This window comes from Lygodium microphyllum, chromosome 7, assembly GCF_053477565.2.
Source record: "Lygodium microphyllum isolate KBCC chromosome 7, Lygodium_microphyllum_v1.1.10, whole genome shotgun sequence".
NCBI classification, from domain to species: Eukaryota; Viridiplantae; Streptophyta; class Polypodiopsida; order Schizaeales; family Lygodiaceae; genus Lygodium; species Lygodium microphyllum.
In genome coordinates, this window is record NC_141141.1 from 19920375 (window position 1) to 19930749 (window position 10375).

The following is a 10375-nucleotide window of genomic DNA, read 5'->3' on the forward strand; positions in this document are numbered from 1 at the left end:
CATTGCTTTCCGCTTTGACTAGATGCAGTCTGAATGCAACACATATGTGTTTTTGCAGTGTGGCCTTTTTGCCCTTGTTGGCTAGATTGGCCCATTGATGTTCTAGGGTCTCTGTTTCTCTCTGTTCGACTATGGGCTTTTGGTTGCTCTTTTGCAAGTGAGAATCCATGCTCATGTAGAGCCATTACTACACTAGGGTCCAATTTGGAGGATCTGTCTCACGACACTGTCGTGTTGCTGCGCATCCGAGTCGTATACACCTCCATTTCTTTTGTTGTGCATTTGTGTTAATTTCCGCGTGTGATTCATTGTTTGTGTGATGCATTTTAATAATCCGCATCCAACGTATATATTCCCTTAGTGCATGCGCATGATTTTGTTTGGATGCATGATGTGCGTGTATTAGAAAAATATGAAAAACTGATGCCAAAGGATCTTTGTCCTGCTGCTATTTGTTCTAGCTCTATGTGCAATGACAGTCTTTAAGATCACCACATGCTATACATCTCGGTATGAAGGACAAAAACCAGGAACTTCAGGGTTGAGGAAAAAAGTTACTGTTTTCAAACAACCAAATGAAGTTACTTTTGTTTCTGCAGTCAAAGTTTGCTCCAACATGACAGCCTTGGTGCAAGTGTTTTGAAGATATGCTACAAGAGGGACATTTAAAGGAGGAAGCAGAGTTGCTGCGAGATATGTCTCTTGCAAATAATCTTGGTTGCTTGGATGTCAATGTTAAATTAATGCAAAAGGCATGGTGACATATTGCTAGCACAGCAATGCTTTGACAAAAATTATGCTCATGTCAGACTTTCATAAAAGTGCTAGAATGAGGAAGGTCGCTTGCCTAATTTTGACATGTGAACAAGAAAAAGAAAAACTAAAAATAGAGGAGAAAAGGAAGGGGAAAAGAGACTAATTGGGGAGAGAATTCGAATAGGGAAAGGAGGGAAGATCAGACGGCCTGTGGAGGATACGTGGGAAAAAAGAATTTGAATGGAGAGCTTTTTCTGTCTTTTTTTTCGCTCGGTATGTTTGGTGTCTGTGTGTGGTCTACCTGTGTACCGCGGGTCTGCATTTTCTGCCTCTGGGCTTTTCCGAGATGGTGGCAATTGTTGAAAACTGCGAGACCAGATCAGGTCGCCAGGGAACAGGGAATCCGAGATTCTCTGCAGAATCATAAACGGGACGTATTCTTGATTGCTAGCAAAAAGATAACTGGGGAATGTTTTCTCATATGAGGCAAAGAGAGGGAGCTCTCTTTTGATGGGAACAGCCTGTTTTTGATAAATCTCTCTGACTCTCATGACTCGGCTTCAGCAAAGAGAGTCGTCTTCTACAGTTATGGCGAAAACTTGAATACCTTAAGGCTTACACACAGACAGAAGAAGAAGCAACCATCATGTATCTCATGTTTTACACCAACGAGAATGGCGAAAAGGTCTACACGCTGCAGAAAGAGTCTCCGCTGGGCACTCCCACTCAATCAGCGCATCCAGCTCGTTTCTCTCCAGAAGACAAGTTCTCGAAGCACCGTGTTGTATTGAAGAAGAGCTCTGGCCTGCTACCCACGCAAACACCCATGCCAGCCTACTAGTTGTCTGATAATACATCGTATTCTTTGAACTACTTCATGGAGTAAACATCCTGGTACAACGATTTGGTCTTGGACCTCTTCTTCCCTGCAAAGTGGTCCCGTACACCGCCCAGACATGGTTGAAGAATTACATTGCCAGGGTCATCTTATACTTTGTGGCAGGCGATCACTGGTGTTGGTACATCTACTATTGGAAAAAGCATGTGTATTTCCAGGCTATGCCTTTATATGTTTCCTTGTCTGCAGCATCAGAATACATGATTGAACAAGGGTGGACTAAGTGTTATCCTAAAATCAGCCATATTGGATTGCTTCACTACATAGCATGGTCGATTGTTTACCTTATGGTAGTAGAGTTTGTCATTTATTGGATGCATAGAGGTTTACATGATTGCAGACCCCTCTACAAATGACTACATGCAATACACCATATTTTCAATAAAGAGAACACTCTATCGCCATTTGCAGGGTTGGCCTTACACCTAGTGGATAGGATTCAGCAGGCCTGTCCACATGTGATAGCAACTCTGTTTATACTGACCCACTTTATAACTCATGTTGCTCTCATATTTCTAGAGGCTGTTTGGATCACCAATATTCATGATTGTATCCATGGAAACATTTGGTCAATCATGGGTGCAGGTTATCATACCATCCACCATACAACATACAGGCATAAATATGGGAACTTCCTGAAGCAGCAAAATCTCGTATGCATTTTTTTTGGCAGCCATGCTTATGTGGATGGATCTTTGGTCAATTTTTGTTGTTCCTGAAATGAGACAAACAGTGGCTATGGATTCCAATTGAATACCCTTGATGCTCAAAAACAGGATTGCTGAAATTTTCTGCTAGTCTGATGTACCTGCTGCTGTTGTGATCTGAATTTGATAGAAAATCTCTGAAAGCATCTGAAATCAGATGTGTGGAACAACAGAAGGATCACTGCACTAAAGGACATGCTTGACTGGATTATTAGTGCCATTATTCCGTTCAATGTAAAAGACATTATACATCTGAATGTATGTAAACAGTTTAAGAGTTACTTCCACCTAGATGCAATGCTGACTAAGAGAAACTTCAGATTTTTCTGTACATGAGTTTCCTGTAACTCACCTGACAAGGAATATAGTGAACTTTGGCATCAAATATTTGAGTTTTTCTTGTTAGCCTCATTTCTTGCTGTATCTTGAACCCCGTGTTCTGCAGCCTTTGCATGAACTCTCTGACATTTCTGGTGAACCCGACGTGAAAGTGTTGCGTCATCAGTAAGATGGGAGACTCGCAAGAAGAGATGACAGATGATAATGTCATGAAGAACCTGTTTTAGTCATTTACCATGTATATGCAGCAGCAAGCTCATGCAAAACGTGACAGTGATGCTATGGATGCTTTGAAAGCTGTCCAACAGGAGATGAAGCAGTTTAATGGCCAGCAAGTGTCAACTTACCTGCATTTGTATGAAGAAAAGATGAAGTTTTTTGGGGTTTCTCAAGATGTTTGGAGCCGCTACTTCTTACGGATCGTGGTGCGCGCTCTTGAAGGTCGAATTGCTGAAATTCGAGAGGCACATGCTGGTTGGGCTGAATTTAAAAAGGCATTAAAAGATGAATATTTCCTGGAGGATACAGGTCTTATGAATCGCACGAATTTTTTAGCATGGGTTTCTATGCCTAATAAGGGACTTTCTGTTACCGCTCTTCTGCGAGAGTTTGAAAGCCGTTATGATCAGTTGGATGGGACTGAACAGCAAGCTTTGGAGATGCAGAAAGTGGAGTTATTTTTGCAAGCTGCAGATGCTGATTTACAGGAAAAGTTGGATGATCTTTTGGAAGATCAAGCTACTGATTCAGGTTTAAAGACTGAGTGGAGACATGTCATTGATGCTGTGAATGCTCTTGTTAAGAAGCAGCGCAGGAGAGTAAGATTGCATCGAAATACAGGATCAGTTCCTGAAAAATCCTTGGAGACTTCTTCTTCGACCCCTGCTGCTTCTTTGCCTAAGCCTACTCCTCCTGTTGTGAATCCACCAGTACCTGCTGCTCCAGTGCCCTTATCTGTAGATGATGTTATTAAAGGCTTGGCGGATTTGACAATTGAAGCAGTCAAAGCTGAAGTTGGTAAGTTAAAGGAGCAACTTATGTCAGTACCTGCTGTAGCACCTGCTCCAGTGACTGCTTTTCCAGCTGGTCAAAGAAAAGGGCGTCGATGTATTTGGTGTGATAGTACAGAGCACCAACATTGCAGAGATTGTGATGCTTTTCAGGAAGCACGTAAGAAGAATGTAGTGTTCTGGGGACAAGATGGGAAGATATGGCTGACAGAGACTGGCGCTCCTCTTGACACGAACTTTGGTAAGGGAGGTATGAAGAAGCTTGTTGATGATATGGCTGCGCGATCAGCTTATGTGAGTGTTAGAGGAGATGCTTCAGCTTTTGGAGTCCAGCTTGAGCAGAAATCTGATGGAGACTCTGCTTTATGGTCTTCTGCCTTGGAGACAGCGAGAAGAGGGAAAGTTCAAACTTCTACTATGACTTGTGTGGGCTCTAGCATCCGAGGAGAAACAGGATGGGATTCTCCTGTTGACAGGTATTCTATTTTTGCTTATATGGCTAAAACGCAGGGTTTAGTTGCCATGGTTGAGGAAAAGAGAAGAAGAGATAAGGAGGGTCCTAGCTCCTCCAAAAAGACTAGAGGGGGTGACTTTGTTTCACCACCTGTTACAGCTCCACCTATGCCAAATTCTCCAGCTCAAACAGGTTCTGATCAACCAATGGGAGACAAGCAGAAAGAAAAGAGGCAACCAAGAAAAGAGCCAGGATTCAAGCTCTTGTCAGACCTTGATATGCAAACGGATATGAGTAAGATTTTTCATGAAAGAATTTTGAATAGTGAAGTCACTTTTACTGTTGGAGAGGCTCTTGGGATTGCTAGAAGAGAAATACAGGATCAGATGCAGGATCTTTTGCGGAGGAAACGACATGCGATGGAAGGACCTGCTTTACAGGGATTGTGGCATGGAGCTCTTGGGGAAGAGCATGATGAAGCAATGATGGTTGAGAATGCTTCTGTTAATCCGCAATTGGAGAAAATAGTGCAGCCTATGCAGTATGAAGATGATGAGACCCCTATTCTCATTCCTCGCAGCCATTTTTCACGAAGTCATTGGGCTAGAGCAACCACTGAGACAGTGGTAAGGATTGGAGAGAAACAAATTTCCTTGATTGCTTTAGTTGATCATGGCTCTAAGATTAATCTTATTGCACGAGGTGTTTATGAGAGTGGCAAGTGGCCTATGGATGCAGAGCATGGCTGGCGCATGAGAGCCGCCAATAATACTTCTGGTGATATGTATGCTGCTTGTCCGAGTATCAGAATTTCTATTGGTAATGTTGAAGAGGATTATCATTGCTTTGTTCAGGATTCATGTTCTTATCCGATTATTCTTGGACAGCCTTTCATTACAGAAGCAAGAATGGAAACAAAAGTGATGGATGACGGATTAGCTTATGCGCGGATACGCAGTAAAGATGGTATGCGAGCTGTTCAGTTTATGACTATTGGGGTAAATCATCCGAGAAACAGGGACTCCTTGCGTGAGGCACCACTACCTGTGAAGGAGTTGGATTTTCATTAGGTACCGCTGTCTTGCGAGACGCCAGTGGTACGGAGCGGAGAAAAGAGGAGATCTCGCCTCCTGGCAGCCAGTCTTTCTCCAATAACTTTGTTGGGTTTACTTCAGATAGTTCAGTAAGTTATCAGAAAATTTCAGATTTGCCTAGAGCTGCCAGGCAGTACATTGGTCGTAAGGAGAAAGAGTTGAAGAATGCAGGTATCTTGCAAGCAGAAGAGCATGTGGATGGATTGTATGAAGGGATGTCTTATGCAGATACATTGTTTGAGATGAGAGCAATGCTGAAAACTGATGTATGCAAGGGTTCAAAGATCATACCTGTGCAAACCTTGGATATGTTTCAGGAAATTTCTAGTTTTATGCTGCAAACAGAGTTAGAGGCTGAGAAAACTCAGCAAACTGTATTTATGGCTGATCTTGATCAGCTAATAGAATTGCAGAGGGCTGAATCCATTCAGCCAACAGAGTTGAATGCAGAAAAATTTCTGCATACAGAGTTTCAGGATGCATCTATGCAGTCCATAGAGCCAAGGGCTGAATCCATTCAGCCAATAGAGTTGAATGCAGAAAAATTTCTGCATACAGAGTTTCAGACTGCACCCATGCAGTCCATAGAGCTAAAGGCTGAAATTTTTCAGCCAACAGAGTTGAAAGATGCTGAAAATTTGCAGAAATTGCAGCAAAGGAAAGAGTGCTTGAATGATGCCAAGGTTGACACAAAATATAAAACAGTTGATAAGAAGGTTAAGCCAGTTGCAGGCCCGCTTCCTTCTGATAGTGATGAACAGATTGAAAAAGCTATGAAGCAGCCTATGTTGAGGGATCCTGCAAATATTGGACATAAGTTTACAGCTGAAACTCTTGCAGAATTGAAGATTGGAAATGATGATTTTTTGCTTCTAGTGGAAAAAGAATGTTTTAGAGAGATGCTTGGACGTCATGGTAAGGCATTTGCTTTTTTTCCACATGAAATTGGCTGCATTAGTCCCGAATTGGTTGCACCTATGGTCATCTTCACTGTTCCTCATGTACCATGGAATATACGTCCTATACCTGTGCCTAAAGCACACTTGCCAAAGCTGATAGAGTTGCTGAATGAGAAGATTAAAATGGGGATTTTGGAACCCTCTTCTGCACCTTATTCTAACAGGTGGTTTACTGTACCAAAGAAGAATGGTACTTTGAGAGTTATTCAGGATATGCAGCCCGTGAACAAAGTGACAATCAGGAATGTGGGAACAGGTCCAGTTGTGGATGAATTTGCTGAGGCTTTTGCAGGACGAGCCATCTATTCTCTAGGAGACTTGTATTCAGGTTATGATCAGTTTCAACTTGCCTTGGAAAGCAGGGATATTACTACTATGCAGACACCTATTGGTCTTGTGAGGATGTGTACCTTGCCACAAGGTGCTACAAACTCAGTTGCTCATATGATGAATGCTATGCATAGAGTTCTTCGAGACTATATTCCGCAGTATACCATGCCTTTTCTAGATGATGTGCCTATTAAGGGATGTGCAGAAGAAGAAAAGAATGAAAGTCTTGATTTGCGTGGATGTAGACAGTTTGTGGCTGATCACTTGAATGCTTGTGAACAAATATTGACACGATTAGAGGAGGTAAATTTGACACTTTCAGGGCTGAAATCTGTATTTGCTGTTAATGAAGTCATCATAGTTGGGCATATGGTTGGATATTATGGCAGAAAGCCTTCTCCTGCAAAGGTGGATGCCATAAACAGGATTGCAGAGTATTGCTCGACTACTTCAGAGGTGCGGAGATTTGTGGGAGCTTGTGTATTTTACATGATTTGGATTCCTCATTTTGCTCATATTGCAGATGTTCTCTATCAGCTGCTTCGAAAGGGGCAGAAATTTCATTGGGATGAGAAGCATTCAAAAGCCATGCGTAAGCTCAAGAAGCTATTGCAATCAGCTCCTACTCTACGCAAGGCGGATTATCAGTGTGGACGGCCGATCATGTTGACAGTTGATACTAGCCCTATTGGCATAGGTTGGGCTGTGGGACAGGATGATGCTGATGGAAATAGGTATGCAATCCGCTTTGGAGCTAAAGTTCTTAATGAGCGACAAAGGAGATATCCGCAGATTAAAAGAGAATTGTGGGGAGTAGTCACTGCACTGAAGTGTGACAAAGGATATTTTATTGGAGCTTCAGTTATTGTGGAAACAGATTGTTTGCCTTTGCTTGGCATGATTACTAGTTGCTCGACTCCAGATATAGCGATGCTTCGGTGGATTGCCTATATCAAATCATTGAATCCAGAATTTCGGCACATAGCAGGGAAAGATAATCCAGTTGCTGACATGCTTTCTAGAGCGAGATATGAGGATGAGGAGTCAATGCTTGCAGAAGATGATGAGACAGAGTTTGCTGCTTCTGTCCTTATTCATGATTGTCATGTATCTACTGTTGAAGCCTTTATTGAAGAACTTTATGTTGATGAATGGCTGCAAATTGGACAATATCTAAGTTCATTGACTCGAAGAGCTGATTGGACAGATGATGAATTCAAGAAAATCAGAAGAAAGGCTTATGGGTATTTCTTGAAAGATGGTTTTCTTTGGAAGCATCCAAGAAAGAGAGGAGGCTTGCCCTTGATAGTAGTTTGTGATGTAGCGATGCAAATACAGATTATGCGAGAGTTTCATGAGAGCTCATGGGCTGGACATAGAGGTGTGTGGGCTACCTATGAGAAAATCAAAGAAAGATACTGGTGGAAAGGGATGTATAAAGATGTTTCTCACTTTGTGGAGACTTGCAGGGACTGCCAGCTTTACTCTTTAGTGCGACATCGTGATGAGCTGCATCCGACTTATCCACTATGTATGCATTACAAGTGGGTGGTAGACTTGGTTACTTTGCCAGTGGGACTTTGGCAGATGAGATATCTTGTCTTGGCTAGGGAGGATCTTACAAACTATGTTGAAGGTAGACCGTTGCGGACGAAGACCACCACTACAGTATGTAAATTCTTGTTGGAAGAAATATTTTGCAGGTATGGATGTATAGGCAAGATTACAGCTGATCGTGGAGAACTAGATGCTGATGAAGCTAGAGAATTCTTCTCACGGCTTGGGATTAAATTGGCTCTTACTACTGCCTATAATCCAGAGGGAAATGGCAAAAGTGAAAGAGGACATCCGCCAATAGTTAAAGCATTGGCAAAAGCTTGTAGAAGTCGGATTGGAGATTGGCCGAGATTACTACCTTTTGCATTGTGGGCTGATCGCTCTACACATAGTGTGACTACTGGATACATGCCTGCGGAGTTGATGTATGGGCAAAAACCTGTCATGCCTACTGAAATTTGTGCTCTCACTTGGAGTGTTCTTCCGTGGCATGAGAATTTATCAAGGGAAGAGCTGTTAGCCCTTCGGATTCGTCAACTAGAGAGAAGGACAGAAGATGTGCAGCTAGCCGTTGACCGTTTGAAGGCAGCCCGTCTCAGAAATAAGGACAGGTTTGATTTAAGGCATCGCTTGAGGCCTAGAGCCATAAAAGAAGGAGATTGGGTTCTAGTCTATGACAGTAGTCTAGAAAATCAGCATAGTAGCATGATAAAAATGGTTCAAAGATGGTTTGGACCGTATGAAGTGAAAAAGGTTTTTGACAATGGTACTTATGAGCTGGCTGAGTTAGATGGAACAACATTGAGGGTGCCTATTGCTGGAAAATGAGTCAAGATTTTCAAGAGAAGAGAAGATGAAGAATATGCACTTGAAGCATTGACAGAAGAAGAGCAGATAAGAGAAAGACAAGCAGAAGAGACAGAAGACATAGATGATGAAGCCGATGGAGAAACAGGTCTACTAGAATCAGAAGATGGACTTGACGTGTTTGTGGAGTTGAATGATCCTGGTTAGTTGGCACATCCGGAGGATGCGCAGGTTTAGAGGGGGTGGATGTCGTGTTGCTGTGCATCCGAGTCGTATACACCTCCATTTCTTTTGTTGTGCATTTGTGTTAATTTCCGCGTGTGATTCATTGTTTGTGTGATGCATTTTAATAATCCGCATCCAATGTATAGCATCCAATGTATATATTCCCTTAGTGCATGCGCATGATTTTGTTTGGATGCATGATGTGCGTGTATTAGAAAAATATGAAAAACTGATGCCAAAGGATCTTTGTCCTGCTGCTATTTGTTCTAGCTCTATGTGCAATGACAGTCTTTAAGATCACCACATGCTATACATCTCGGTATGAAGGACAAAAACCAGGAACTTCAGGGTTGAGGAAAAAAGTTACTGTTTTCAAACAACCAAATGAAGTTACTTTTGTTTCTGCAGTCAAAGTTTGCTCCAACATGACAGCCTTGGTGCAAGTGTTTTGAAGATATGCTACAAGAGGGACATTTAAAGGAGGAAGCAGAGTTGCTGCGAGATATGTCTCTTGCAAATAATCTTGGTTGCTTGGATGTCAATGTTAAATTAATGCAAAAGGCATGGTGACATATTGCTAGCACAGCAATGCTTTGACAAAAATTATGCTCATGTCAGACTTTCATAAAAGTGCTAGAATGAGGAAGGTCGCTTGCCTAATTTTGACATGTGAACAAGAAAAAGAAAAACTAAAAATAGAGGAGAAAAGGAAGGGGAAAAGAGACTAATTGGGGAGAGAATTCGAATAGGGAAAGGAGGGAAGATCAGACGGCCTGTGGAGGATACGTGGGAAAAAAGAATTTGAATGGAGAGCTTTTTCTGTCTTTTTTTTCGCTCGGTCTGTTTGGTGTCTGTGTGTGGTCTACCTGTGTACCGCGGGTCTGCATTTTCTGCCTCTGGGCTTTTCCGAGATGGTGGCAATTGTTGAAGACTGCGAGACCAGATCAGGTCGCCAGGGAACAGGGAATCCGAGATTCTCTGCAGAATCATAAACGGGACGTATTCTTGATTGCTAGCAAAAAGATAACTGGGGAATGTTTTCTCATATGAGGCAAAGAGAGGGAGCTCTCTTTTGATGGGAACAGCCTGTTTTTGATAAATCTCTCTGACTCTCATGACTCGGCTTCAGCAAAGACAGTTGTCTTCTACAGTTATGGCGAAAACTTGAATACCTTAAGGCTTACACACAGACAGAAGAAGAAGCAACCATCATGTATCTCATGTTTTACACCAACGAGA

General features: G+C 42.3%; 1 pseudogene; it reads left to right on the forward strand.

Annotated features, from left to right (window-relative positions):
* Positions 1-1430: 1430 nt before the first annotated feature.
* On the forward strand, positions 1431-2869 carry LOC148033237 (delta(7)-sterol-C5(6)-desaturase-like; annotated as a pseudogene).
* Positions 2870-10375: the final 7506 nt, after the last annotated feature.